The sequence below is a fragment of the Rhipicephalus microplus genome, unplaced genomic scaffold (genome assembly GCF_043290135.1).
Source record: "Rhipicephalus microplus isolate Deutch F79 unplaced genomic scaffold, USDA_Rmic scaffold_297, whole genome shotgun sequence".
Classification (NCBI taxonomy): Eukaryota; Metazoa; Arthropoda; class Arachnida; order Ixodida; family Ixodidae; genus Rhipicephalus; species Rhipicephalus microplus.
Genome location: NW_027464866.1, coordinates 148052 through 161548, shown reverse-complemented (window position 1 = coordinate 161548; position 13497 = coordinate 148052). Strand labels below are relative to the sequence as shown.

Sequence of the window (13497 nt, the reverse complement as noted above, 5' to 3'; positions counted from 1 at the left end):
AAGCTATCAGCGCAAAGAAAAAAATGCGACACACCGCCACTGGGAGGGCTCGAACCTCCAACCTTTCGCTTAAGAGCCGAACTGGTTAGCCGATTGCGCCGCGGAGGAAGTTGTCCTGCACTCTCAAGACCGTCAAAACATTTCTCCAAAGCTATGAGCGCAAAGAAAAAAAAGCAACACACCACCCCCGAAAGGGCTCTAACCTCCAACCTTTCGGTTAAGAGCCGAACTCGTTAGCCGATTGCGCCACGGAGGCAATCGTGCTGCACTCTCACCACCGTCAGAACATTACATCAAAGCTATCAGCGCAAAGAAAAAAGAAGCGCGACAACGCCCCCGGGAGGGCTCGAACCTCCAACATTTCGGTTAACAGCCGAACGCGCTAGCTAATTGTGCCACGGAGGCAGTCGTGCTGCTCTCTCACCGCCGTCAGAACTTTTTTTCAATGCTATCAGCGCAAAGAAAAAAATTGCGACACACCGCTACCGGGAGGGCTCTAACCTCCAACCTTTCGGTTGACAGCCGAATGCGCTAGCCGATTGCGCCACGGAGGCAATCATGCTGCTCTTTCACCACCATCAGAAAATTCCATCAAAGCTATAAGCGCAGAGAAAAAAGAAGCTAGACAACGTCCCCGGGAGGGCTCGAACCTCCAACCTTTTGGTTAACAGCCGATCGCGCAAGCCGATTGCGAAACACAGGCAGTCGTGCTGTACTCTCATCACCGTCAGGACATTCCTCCAAAGCTATCAGCGCAAAGAAAAAAATGCGACACACCGCCCCTGGAGGGCTCAAACCTCCAACCTTTCGGTTAAGAGCCGAACTCGTTAGCCGATTGCGCCACGGAGGCAGTCGTGCTGCACTCTCACGACCGTGAGAACATTCCTCCAAAGCTATCAGCGCATAGAAAAAAATGCGACACACTGCCGCTGGTAGGGTTCGAACCTCCAACCTTTCGGTTAAGAGTCGAACTCGTTAGCCGATTGCGCCACGGAGGAAGTTGGGCTGCACTCTCACGACCGTCAAAACATTCCCCCAAAGCTATCAGCGCAAAGAAAAAAATGCGACACACCGCCCCCTGGAGGGCTCAAACCTCCAATCTTTCGGTTAACAGCCGAACTCGTTAGCCGATTGCGCCATGGAGGCAGTCGTGCTGCACTCTCACGACCGTCAGAACATTCCTCCAAAGCTATCAGCGAAAAGAAAAAAATGCGACACACCGCCGCTGGGAGGGTTCGAACCACCAACCTTTCGGTTAAGAGCCGAACTCGTTAGCTGATTGCGCCACGGAGGAAGTTGGGCTGCACTCTCACGGCCGTCAAAACATTCCTCCAAAGCTATCAGTGCAAAAAAAAAATGCGACACACCGCCCCCTGGAGGGCTCGAACCTCCAATCTTTCGGTTAAGAGCCGAACTCGTTAGCCGATTGCGCCATGGAGGCAGTCGTGCTGCACTCTCACGACCGTCAGAACATTTCTCCAAAGCTATCAGTGCAAAGAAAAAAATGCGACACACCGCCCCCTAGAGGGCTCAAACCTCCAACCTTTCGGTTAAGAGCCGAACTCGTTAGCCGATTGCGCCACGAAGGCAGTCGTGCTGCTCCCTCACCACCATCAGAACATTCCATCGAAGCTATCAGCGCAAAGAAAAAAGAAGCAAGACAACGTCCCCGGGAGGGCTCGAACCTCAAACCTTCCGGTAAAATGCCGAACGCGCTAGCCAATTGCGCCACGGAGGCAATCGTGCTGCTCTCTCACCACCATCAGAACATTCTATCAAAGCTATCAGCGCAAAGAAAAAAGAAGCAAGACAACGTCCCCGGGAGGGCTCGAACCTCCAACCTTTCGGTAAACAGCCGAACGCGTAAGCCAAATGCGCAACGGAGGCAGTCGAGCTGTACTTTCATCACCATCAGAACATTTCTCCAAAGCTATCAGCGTAAAGAAAAAAAAGCGACACAACACCCCCGGGAGGGCTCGAACCTCCAACCTTTCGGCCAACAGCCGATCGCGTAAGCCAAATGCGCAACGGAGGCAGTCGAGCTGTACTCTCATCACCATAGATCATTTCTCCAAAGCTATCAGCGCAAAGAAAAAAAAGCGACACACCGCCCCCGGGAGGGCTCGAACCTCCAACCTTTCGGTTAACAGCCGAACTCGCTAGCCAATTGCGCCGTGGAGGCAGTCGTGCTGTATTCTCACCACCGTCAGAACATTCCATCAAAGCCAAGAGTGCAAAGAAAAAAGAAGCTAGACAACGCCCCGGGAGGGCTCGAACCTCCAACCTTTCGGTTAACAGCCGAACGCGCTGGCTAATGGCGCCACGGAGGCAGTCGTGCTGCTCTTTCACCGCCGTCAGAACTTTTTTTCAATGCTATCAGCGCAAAGAAAAAAATAGCGACACACCGCCACCGGGAGGGCTCTAACCTCCAACCTTTCGGTTGACAGCCGAATGCGCTAGCCGATTGCGCCACGGAGGCAATCATGCTGCTTTCTCACCACCATCAGAACATTCCATCAAAGCTATAAGCTATATATTTTTCTAGAGCCCCATCGTTACTAAAATTATCGCTTTACAAATCCTTAATACGCCCCAAGTTAGAGTACGCAGCATCAGTATGGGATCCAAGCCAAGAAAATCTAATCGCTTTTCTCGAGCTTGTTCAAAATAATTCAGCTCGCTTTATCCTGTCAAACTATAACCGTACTGCCAGCATATCTTCAATGAAAAGCAGCCTTTCCCTTCCCTCTTTATCATCACACAGGAAACTTTTTCGGTTAACCATGCTGCATAAAATATATTATCATTCCTTCCTGCGCAACGAACTCTTACCCCAACCACTATACATTTCCCATCGCATTGACCACCGTCACAAGGTTGGCATTAACTATTATCATACAAAATCTGCCACTCAGTCATTCTTGCCCCGTTCGTCCCGTGAATGGAACCACCTTCCCGCTGAAATTGCGGGTATCAGCGATAACCAACTGTTCCGTGCTGCCTTAGCCAATATTGTATATGCAGAAATATCTAATGTTTAATCTGTGTTTGTGTGACCACATTGTTGCAATAATACTAATTTGTTTTGTCTTTCCTTTTCCTTTTTATGTACACAACGTTTTTGTAACCATGCTACCTCATGTTATGCCTTTGTTCTGTACCACTCCCCTCTGTAATGCCTCTGGCCCTGAGGGTATAATAAAATAAATAAATAAATAAGCGCAAAGAAAAAAGAAGCAAGACAACGTCCCCGGGAGGGCTCGAACCTCCAAACTTTCACTTAACAGCTGATCGCGTAAGCCAAATGCGCAACGGAGGCAGTCGAGCTGTACTCTCATCACCATCAGAACATTTCTCCAAAGCTTTCAGCGCAAAGAAAAAATTGCGACACACCGCCCCCTGGAGGGCTCAAACCTCCAACCTTTCGGTTAAGAGCCGAACTCGCTGGCCGATTGCGCCGCGGAGGCAGTCGTGCTGCACTCTCACCACCGTCAGAACATTCCATCAAAACTAAGAGTGCAAAGAAAAAAGAAGCTAGACAACGCCCCCGGGAGGGCTCGAACCTGCAACCTTTCGGTTAACAGCCGAACCCGCTAGCTAATTGCGCCACGGAGGCAGTCGTGCTGCTCTCTCACCGCCGTCAGAACTTTTTTTCAATGCTATCAGCGCAAAGAAAAAAATAGCGACACACCGCTACCGGGAGGGCTCTAACCTCCAACCTTTCGGTTGACAGCCGAATGCGCTAGCCGATTGCGCCACGGAGGCAATCATGCTGCTCTCTCACCACCATCAACATTCTATCAAAGCTATAAGCGCAAAGAAAAAAGAAGCAAGACAACGTCCCCGGGAGGGCTCGAACCTCCAACCTTTCAGTTAACAGCCAATCGCGAAAGCCAAATGCGCAACGGAGGCAGTCGAGCTGTACTCTCACCACCATCAGAACATTTCTCCAAAGCTATTAGCGCAAATAAACAAATGCGACACACCGCCCCTGGAAGGCTCAAACCTCCAACCTTTCGGTTAAGAGCCGAACTCGTTAGCCGATTGCGCCGCGGAGGAAGTTGTGCTGCACCCTCACGACCGTCAAAACATTCCTCCAAAGCTATGAGCGCAAAGAAAAAAAAAGCAACACACCGCCACCGAAAGGGCTCCAACCTCCAACCTTTCGGTTAAGAGCCGAACTCGTTAGCCGATTGCGCCGCGGAGGCAGTTGTGCTGCACTCTCACGACCGTCAGAACATTCCATCAAAGCTATCAGCGCAAAGAAAACAGAAGCGCGACAACGCCCCCGGGAGGGCTCGAACCTCCAACCTTTCGGTTAACAGCCGAACGCGCTAGCTAATTGCGCCACGGAAGCAGTCGTGCTGCTCTCTCACCGCCGTCAGAACGTTTTTCAATGCTATCAGCGCAAAGAAAAAGATAGCGACACACCACAACCGGGAGGGCTCTAACCTCCAACCTTGCGGTTGACAGCCGAATGCGCTAGCCGATTGCGCCACGGAGGCAATCATGCTGCTCTCTCACCACCATCAGAACATTCCATCAAAGCTATAAGCGCAAAGAAAAAAGAAGCAAGACAACGTCCCCGGGAGGGCTCAAACCTCCAACCTTTCAGTTAACAGCCGACCGCGTAAGCCAAATGCGCAACGGATGCAGTCAAGCTGTACTCTCATCACCATCAGAACATTTCTCCAAAGCTATCAGCCTAAAGAAAAAAAACGACACACCGCCCCCTGGAGGGCTCAAACCTCCAACCTTTCGGTTAAGAGCCGAACTCGTTAGCCGATTGCGCCACGGAGGCACTCGTGCTGCACTCTCACGACCGTCAGAACATTCCTCCAAAGCTATCAGCGCAAAGAAAAAATGCGACACACCGCCACTGGGAGGGCTCGAACCTCCAACCTTTCGGTTAAGAGCCGAACTCGTCAGCCGATTGCGCCGCAGAGGAACTTGTGCTGCACTATCACGACCGTCAAAACATTCCTCCAAAGCTAAAAGCGCAAAGAAAAAAAAGCAACACACCGCCCCCGAAAGGGCTCTAATCTTCAACCTTTCGGTTAAGAGCCGAACTCGTTAGCCGATTGCGCCACGGAGGCAATCGTGTGCACTCTCACCACCATCAGAACATTCCATCAAAGCTATCCGCGCAAAAAAAAAAGAAGCGCGACAACGCCCCCGGGAGGGCTCGAACCTCCAACCTTTCGGTTAACAGCCGAACACGCTAGCTAATATCGCCACGGAGGCAGTCGTGCTGCTCTCTCACCGCCGTCAGAACTTTTTTTCAATGCTATCAGCGCAAAGAAAAAAATAGCGACACACCGCTACTGGGAGGGCTCTAACCTCCAACCTTTCGGTTGACAGCCGAATGCGCTAGCCGATTGCGCCACGGAGGCAATCATGCTGCTCTCTCACCACCATGAGAACATTCCATCAAAGCTATAAGCGCAGAGAAAAAAGAAGCTAGACAACGTCGCCGGGAGGGCTCGAACCTCCAACCTTTTGGTTAACAGCCGATCGCGCAAGCCGATTGCGAAACGGAGGCAGTCGTGCTGTACTCTCACCACCGTCAGAACATTCCTCCAAAGCTATCAGCGCAAAGAAAAAAATGCGACACAGCGCCCCTGGAGGGCTCGAACCTCCAACCTTTCGGTTAAGAGCCGAACTCGTTAGCCGATTGCGCCGCGGAGGCAGTCGTGCTGCACTCTCACGACCATCAGAACAATCCTCCAAAGCTATCAGCGCAAAGAAAAAAAAGCAACACACCGCCCCCGAAAGGGCTCTAACCTCCAACCTTCGGTTGACAGCCGAATGCGCAAGCCGATTGCGCCACGGAGGCAATCATGCTGCTCTCTCACCACCATCAGAACATTCCATCAAAGCTATAAGCGCAAAAAAAAGAAGCAAGACAACGTCCCCGGGAGGGCTCGAACCTCCAACCTTTCAGTTAACAGCCGATCGCGCAAGCCAAATGCGCAAAGGAGGCAGTCGAGCTGTACTCTCATCACCATCAGAACATTTCTCCAAAGCTATCAGCGCAAAGAAAAAAAAGCGACACACCGCCCCCGGGAGGGCTCGAACCTCCAACCTTTCGGTTAACAGCCGGACTCGCTAGCCAATTGCGCCGTGGAGGCAGTCGTGCTGTATTCTCACCACCGTCAGAACATTCCATCAAAGCCAAGAGTGCAAAGAAAAAAGAAGCTAGACAACGCCCCGAGAGGGCTCGAACCTCCAACCTTTCGGTTAACAGCCGAACGCGCTAGCTAATGGCGCCACGGAGGCAGTCGTGCTGCTCTTTCACCGCCGTCAGAACTTTTTTTCAATGCTATCAGCGCAAAGCAAAAAATAGCGACACACCGCCACCGGGAGGGCTCTAAATTCCAACCTTTCGGTTGACAGCCGAATGCGCTAGCCGATTGCGCCACGGAGGCAATCATGCTGCTTTCTCACCACCATCAGAACATTCCATCAAAGCTATAAGCTATATATTTTTCTAGAGCCCCATCGTTACTAAAATTATCGCTTTACAAATCCTTAATACGCCCCAAGTTAGAGTACGCAGCATCAGTATGGGATCCAAGCCAAGAAAATCTAATCGCTTTTCTCGAGCTTGTTCAAAATAATTCAGCTCGCTTTATCCTGTCAAACTATAACCGTACTGCCAGCATATCTTCAATGAAAAGCAGCCTTTCCCTTCCCTCTTTATCATCACACAGGAAACTTTTTCGGTTAACCATGCTGCATAAAATATATTATCATTCCTTCCTGCGCAACGAACTCTTACCCCAACCACTATACATTTCCCATCGCATTGACCACCGTCACAAGGTTGGCATTAACTATTATCATACAAAATCTGCCACTCAGTCATTCTTGCCCCGTTCGTCCCGTGAATGGAACCACCTTCCCGCTGAAATTGCGGGTATCAGCGATAACCAACTGTTCCGTGCTGCCTTAGCCGATATTGTATATGCAGAAATATCTAATGTTTAATCTGTGTTTGTGTGACCACATTGTTGCGATAATACTAATTTGTTTTGTCTTTCCTTTTCCTTTTTATGTACACAACGTTTTTGTAACCATGCTACCTCATGTTATGCCTTTGTTCTGTACCATTCCCCTCTGTAATGCCTCTGGCCCTGAGGGTATAATAAAATAAATAAATAAATAAGCGCAAAGAAAAAAGAAGCAAGACAACGCCCCCGGGAGGGCTCGAACCTCCAACCTTTCGGTTAACAGCCGAACACGCTAGCTAATATCGCCACGGAGGCAGTCGTGCTGCTCTCTCACCGCCGTCAGAACTTTTTTTCAATGCTATCAGCGCAAAGAAAAAAATAGCGACACACCGCTACTGGGAGGGCTCTAACCTCCAACCTTTCGGTTGACAGCCGAATGCGCTAGCCGATTGCGCCACGGAGGCAATCATGCTGCTCTCTCACCACCATGAGAACATTCCATCAAAGCTATAAGCGCAGAGAAAAAAGAAGCTAGACAACGTCGCCGGGAGGGCTCGAACCTCCAACCTTTTGGTTAACAGCCGATCGCGCAAGCCGTTTGCGAAACGGAGGCAGTCGTGCTGTACTCTCACCACCGTCAGAACATTCCTCCAAAGCTATCAGCGCAAAGAAAAAAATGCGACACACCGCCCCTGGAGGGCTCGAATTTCCAACCTTTCGGTTAAGAGCCGAACTCGTTAGCCGATTGCGCCGTGGAGGCAGTCGTGCTGCACTCTCACGACCATCAGAACAATCCTCCAAAGCTATCAGCGCAAAGATAAAAATGCGACACACCGCCCTCGGGAGGGGCTCGAACTTCCAACCTTTCGGTTAAGATCCGAACTCGTTACCGATTGCGCCGCGGTGGCAGCCGCGCTGTACTCTCACGACCGTCAAAACATTCCTCCAAAACTCTCAGCGCAAAGAAAAAATGCGACACACCGCCCCCTGGAGGGCTCGAACCTCCAACCTTTCGGTTAAGAGCCGAACTTGTTTGCCGATTGCGCCGCGGAGGCAGTCATGCTGCACTCTCACGACCGTCAGAACAATCCTCCAAAGCTATCAGCGCAAACATAAAAATGCGACACACCGCCCTCGGGAGGGGCTCGAACTTCCAACCTTTCGGTTAAGAGCCGAACTCGTTACCGATTGCGCCGCGGTGGCAGCCGCGCTGCACTCTCATGACCGTCAAAACATTGCTCCAAAGCTATGAGCGCAAAGATAAAAATGCGACACATCGTGCTCGGGAGGGCTTGAACTTCCAACCTTTCAGTTAAGACCCGAACTCGTTAGCCGAATGCGCTGCGGAGACAGTCGTGCTGCACTCTCACGACCGTCAGAACATTCCTCCAAAGCCACCAGCGCCAAGAGAAAAAAGTAACAGACACCACCCTCGGGAGGGCTCGAACCTCCAACCTTTCGGTTAAGAGCCGAACTCGTTACCGATTGCGCCGCGGAGGCAAACGCGCTGCACTTTCACGACCGTCAAAACATTCCTCCAAAGCTATGAGCGCAAAGATAAAAATGCGACACACCGCCTCCGGGAGACCTCGAACCTCCAACCTTTCGATTGAGAGCCGAACTCGTTACCGATTGCGCCGCGGAGGCAGCCGCGCTGCGCTCTCACGACCGTCAAAAATTTCCTCCAAAGCTATGAGCGCAAAGAAAAAAAATGCGACACACCGCCCCCGAAAGGGCTCTAACCTCCAACCTTTCGGTTAAGAGCCGAACTCGTTACCGATTGCGCCGCGGAGGCAGCCGCGCTGCGCTCTCACGACCGTCAAAAATTTCCTCCAAAGCTATCAGCGCAAAGAAAAAAATGCGACACACCGCCCCCGAAAGGGCTCTAACCTCCAACCTTTCAGTTAAGAGCCGAACTCGTTACCGATTTCGCCACGGAGGCAGTCGTGCTGCACTCTCACGACCGTCAGAACATTCCTCCAAAGCTATCAGCGCAAAGAAAAAATGCGACACACTGCCCCCAGGAGGGCTCGAACCTCCAACCTTTCGGTTAAGAGCCGAACTCGTTAGCCGATTGCGCCGCGGTGGCAGCCGCGCTGCACTTTCACGACCGTCAGAACATTCCTCCAAAGCTATGAGCGCAAAGATAAAAATGCGACACACCGCCTCCGGGAGGCCTCGAACCTCCAACCTTTTGATTAAGAGCCGAACTCGTTAGCCAATTGCGCCACGGAGGCAGTCGTGCTGCACTCTCACGACCGTCAGAACATTCCTCCAAAGCTATCAGCGCAAAGAAAAAATGCGACACACCTCCCCCAGGAGGGCTCGAACCTCCAACCTTTCGGTTAAGAGCCGAACTCGTTAGCCGATTGTGCCGCGGAGGCAGTCGTGCTGCACTCTCACGACTGTCAGAACATTCCTCCAAACCTATCAGCGCAAAGAAAAAAAGCAAAACAACGCGCCCGGGAGGGCTCGAACCTCCAACCTTTCGGTTAACAGCCGAACGTGCTAGCAGATTGCGCCGTAGAGGCAGTCGTGCTGTACTCTCAGCAGCGTCAGAACTTTCCATCAAAGCTAACAGTGCAAAGAAAAAAGAAGCTAGACAATGCCCCCGGGAGGGATCGAACCTCCAACATTTCGGTCAATAGCCGAACTCATTAGCCAATTGCGCCGCGGAGGCAGTCATGCTGTACTCTCATCAACGACAGAACATTTCTCCAAAGCTATCAGCGCAAAGAAAAAAGTAGCAAGACAACGTCCTCGCGAGGGCTCGAACCTTCGACCTTTCGGTTAAATGCCGAACTTGCTAGCCAATTGCGCCACGGAGGCAGTCGTGCTGCACTCTCACCACCGTCAGAACATTCCATCAAAGCTAACAGTGCAAAGAAAAAAGAAGCTAGACAACGCCCCCGGGAGGGCTCGAACCTCCAGCCTTTCGGTTTACAGCCGATCGCGCAAGCCGATTGCGCAACGAAGGCAGTCGTGCTGCACTCTCACGACCGTCAGAACATTCCTCCAAAGCTATCAGCGATAAGAAAAAATGCGACACACCGCCCCCGGGAGGGTCGAACCTCCAACCTTTCGGTTAAGAGCCGAACTCGTTAGCCGATTTCGCTGCGGAGGCAGTCGTGCTGCACTCTCACGACCGTCAGAACATTCCTCCAAAGCCATCAGCGCAAAGAAAAAAAAGCGACACACACCGCCCCTGGGAAGACTTGAGCCTGCAACCTTTCGCTTAAGAGCTGAACTCCTTAGCCGATTGCGCCGCGGAGGCAGGCGTGCTGCACTCTCACGACAGTCAAAACATTCCTCCAAAGCTATGAGCGCAAAGAAAAAAATGCGACACACCACCCTCGGGAGGGCTCGAACTTCCAACCTTTCGGTTAAGAGCCGAACTCGTTAGCCGATTGCGCCGCGCAGGCAGTCGTGCATTCCTCCAAAGCTATCAGCGCAAAGATAAAAATGCGACACACCGCCTTCGGGAGGGCTCGAACTTCTAACCTTTTGGTTAAGAGCCGAACTCGTTACCGATTGCGCCGCGGAGGCAGCCGCGCTGCACTCTCAAGACCGTCAAAATATTCCTCCAGAGCTATGAGCGCGAAGATAAAAATGCGACACACCGACCCCGGGAGGCCTCGAACGTCCAAACTTTCGGTTAAGAGCCGAACTCGTTACCAATTGCGCCGCGGAGGCAGTCGTGCTGCACTCTCACGACCGTCAGAACATTCCTCCAAAGCTATCAGCGCAAAGAAAAAATGCGACACACCGCCCCCGGGAGTGCTCGAACCTGCAACCTTTCGGTTAAGAGCCGAACTCGTTAGCCAATCTCGCCGCGGAGGCAGTCGTGCTGCACTCTCACGATCGTCAGAACATTCCTCCAAAGCCATCAGCGCAAAGAGAAAAAAGCAACAGACACCACCTTGGGAGCGCTCGAACCTCCAACCTTTCGGTTAAGAGCCGAACTCGTTACCGATTGCGCTGCGGAGGAAGCCGCGCTGCACTTTCACGACCGTCAAAACATTCCTCCAAAGCTTTGAGCGCAAAGATAAAAATGCGACCACCGCCCCCGGGAGGCCTCGAACCTCCAACCTTTCAGTTAAGAGCCGAACTCGTTACCGATTGCGCCGCGGAGGCAGCCGCGCTGCGCTCTCACGACCGTCAAAAATTTCCTCCAAAGCTATGAGTGCGAAGATAAAAATGCGACACACCGCCCTCGGGAGAGCTCGAACTTCCAACCTTTTGGTTAAGAGCCGAACTCGTTCGCCAATTGCGCTGCGGAGGGTGTCGTGCTGCACTGTCACGACCGTCAGAACATTCCTCCAAAGCTATCAGCGCAAAGAAAAAAATGCGACACACCACCACTGGGAGGGCTCGAACCTCCAACCTTTCGGTTAAGAGACGAACTCGTTACCGATTGCGCCGCGGAGGCAGCCGCGCTGCACTCTCACGACCGTCAAAACATTCCTCCAAAGCTATGAACGCAAAGATAAAAATGCGACACACCACCCTCGGGAGGGCTCGAACTTCCAACCTTTCGGTTAAGAGCCGAACTCGTTCGCCGATTGCGCCGCGCAGGCAGTCGTGCTGCACTCTCACGACCGTCAGAACATTCCTCCAAAGCTATCAGCGCAAAGATAAAAATGCGACACACCGCCTTCGGGAGGGCTCGAACTTCCAACCTTTCGGTTAAGAGCCGAACTTGTTACCGATTGCGCCGCGGAGGCAGCCGCGCTGCACTCTCAAGACCATCAAAACATTCCTCCAGAGCTATGAGCGCGAAGATAAAAATGCGACACACCGCCCCCGGGAGGCCTCGAACCTCCAACCTTTCAGTTAAGAGCCGAACTCGTTAGCCGATTGCGCCGCGCAGGCAGCCGCGCTGCACTCTCACGTCCGTCAAAACATTCCTCCAAAGCTATGAGCGCAAAGATAAAAATGCGACACACCACCCTCGGGAGGGCTCGAACTTCCAACCTTTCGGTTAAGAGCCGAACTCGTTAGCCGATTGCGCCGCGCAGGCAGTCGTGCTGCACTCTCACGACCGTCAGAACATTCCTCCAAAGCTATCAGCGCAAAGATTAAAATGCGACACACCGCCTTCGGGAGGGCTCGAACTTCCAACCTTTCGGTTAAGAGCCGAACTTGTTACCGATTGCGCCGCGGAGGCAGCCGCGCTGCACTCTCACGTCCGTCAAAACATTCCTCCAAAGCTATGAGCGCAAAGATAAAAATGCGACACACCACCCTCGGGAGGGCTCGAACTTTTAACCTTTCGGTTAAGAGCCGAACTCGTTAGCCGATTGCGCCGCGCAGGCAGTCGTGCTGCACTCTCACGACCGTCAGAACATTCCTCCAAAGCTATCAGCGCAAAGATAAAAATGCAACACACCGCCTTCGGGAGGGCTCGAACTTCCAACCTTTCGGTTAAGAGCCGAACTCGTTAGCCGATTGCGCCGCGCAGGCAGCCGCGCTGCACTCTCACGTACGTCAAAACATTCCTCCAAAGCTATGAGCGCAAAGATAAAAATGCAACACACCACCCTCGGGAGGGCTCGCACTTCCAACCTTTCGGTTAAGAGCCGAACTCGTTAGCCGATTGCGCCGCGCAGGCAGTCGTGCTGCACTCTCACGACCGTCAGAACATTCCTCCAAAGCTATCAGCGCAAAGATAAAAATGCGACACACCGCCTTCGGGAGGACTCGAACCTCCAACCTTTTGGTTAAGAGCCGAACTCGTTACCGATTGCGCCGCGGAGGCAGCCGCGCTGCACTCTCAAGACCGTCAAAACATTCCTCCAGAGCTATGAGCGCGAAGATAAAAATGCGACACACCGACCCCGGGAGGCCTCGAACGTCCAAACTTTCGGTTAAGAGCCGAACTCGTTACCAATTGCGCCGCGGAGGCAGTCGTGCTGCACTCTCACGACCGTCAGAACATTCCTCCAAAGCTATCAGCGCAAAGAAAAAATGCGACACACAGCCCCCGAAAGTGCTCGAACCTCCAACCTTTCGGTTAAGAGCCGAACTCTAGCCGATCTCGCCGCGGAGGCAGTCGTGCTGCACTCTCACGATCGTCAGAACATTCCTCCAAAGCCATCAGCGCAAAGAGAAAAAAGCAACAGACACCGCCCCCGGGAGCGCTCGAACCTCCAACCTTTCGGTTAAGAGCCGAACTCGTTACCGATTGCGCTGCGGAGGAAGCCGCGCTGCACTTTCACGACCGTCAAAACATTCCTCCAAAGCTATGAGCGCAAAGACAAACATGCGACCACCGCCCCCGGGAGGCCTCGAACCTCCAACCTTTCAGTTAAGAGCCGAACTTGTTACCGATTGCGCCGCGGAGACAGCCGCGCTGTGCTCTCACGACCGTCAAAAATTTCCTCCAAAGCTATGAGCGCGAAGATAAAAATGCGACACACCGCCCTCGGGAGGGCTCGAACTTCCAACCTTTTGTTTAAAAGCCGAACTCGTTCGCCAATTGCGCTGCGGAGGGTGTCGTGCTGCACTGTCACGACCGTCAGAACATTCCTCCAAAGCTATCAGC

The 13497-nt window shown here is 52.5% G+C and overlaps 6 non-coding genes across 6 annotated transcripts; all 6 read right to left on the bottom strand.

Annotated features, from left to right (window-relative positions):
- Window positions 1-331: 331 nt before the first annotated feature.
- TRNAN-GUU (transfer RNA asparagine (anticodon GUU)) lies at window positions 332-405 on the bottom strand. The gene has a single exon. It is a non-coding gene; the product is annotated as a tRNA-Asn (tRNA).
- A 75-nt stretch (window positions 406-480) lies between these two features.
- TRNAD-GUC (transfer RNA aspartic acid (anticodon GUC)) lies at window positions 481-554 on the bottom strand. The gene has a single exon. It is a non-coding gene; the product is annotated as a tRNA-Asp (tRNA).
- Window positions 555-2405: 1851 nt separating this feature from the next.
- On the bottom strand, window positions 2406-2479 carry TRNAD-GUC (transfer RNA aspartic acid (anticodon GUC)). The gene has a single exon. It is a non-coding gene; the product is annotated as a tRNA-Asp (tRNA).
- A 1212-nt stretch (window positions 2480-3691) lies between these two features.
- TRNAD-GUC (transfer RNA aspartic acid (anticodon GUC)) lies at window positions 3692-3765 on the bottom strand. Its single transcript has one exon. It is a non-coding gene; the product is annotated as a tRNA-Asp (tRNA).
- Window positions 3766-4283: 518 nt separating this feature from the next.
- Window positions 4284-4357, bottom strand: TRNAN-GUU (transfer RNA asparagine (anticodon GUU)). The gene has a single exon. It is a non-coding gene; the product is annotated as a tRNA-Asn (tRNA).
- A 1406-nt stretch (window positions 4358-5763) lies between these two features.
- Window positions 5764-5836, bottom strand: TRNAD-GUC (transfer RNA aspartic acid (anticodon GUC)). Its single transcript has one exon. It is a non-coding gene; the product is annotated as a tRNA-Asp (tRNA).
- Window positions 5837-13497: the final 7661 nt, after the last annotated feature.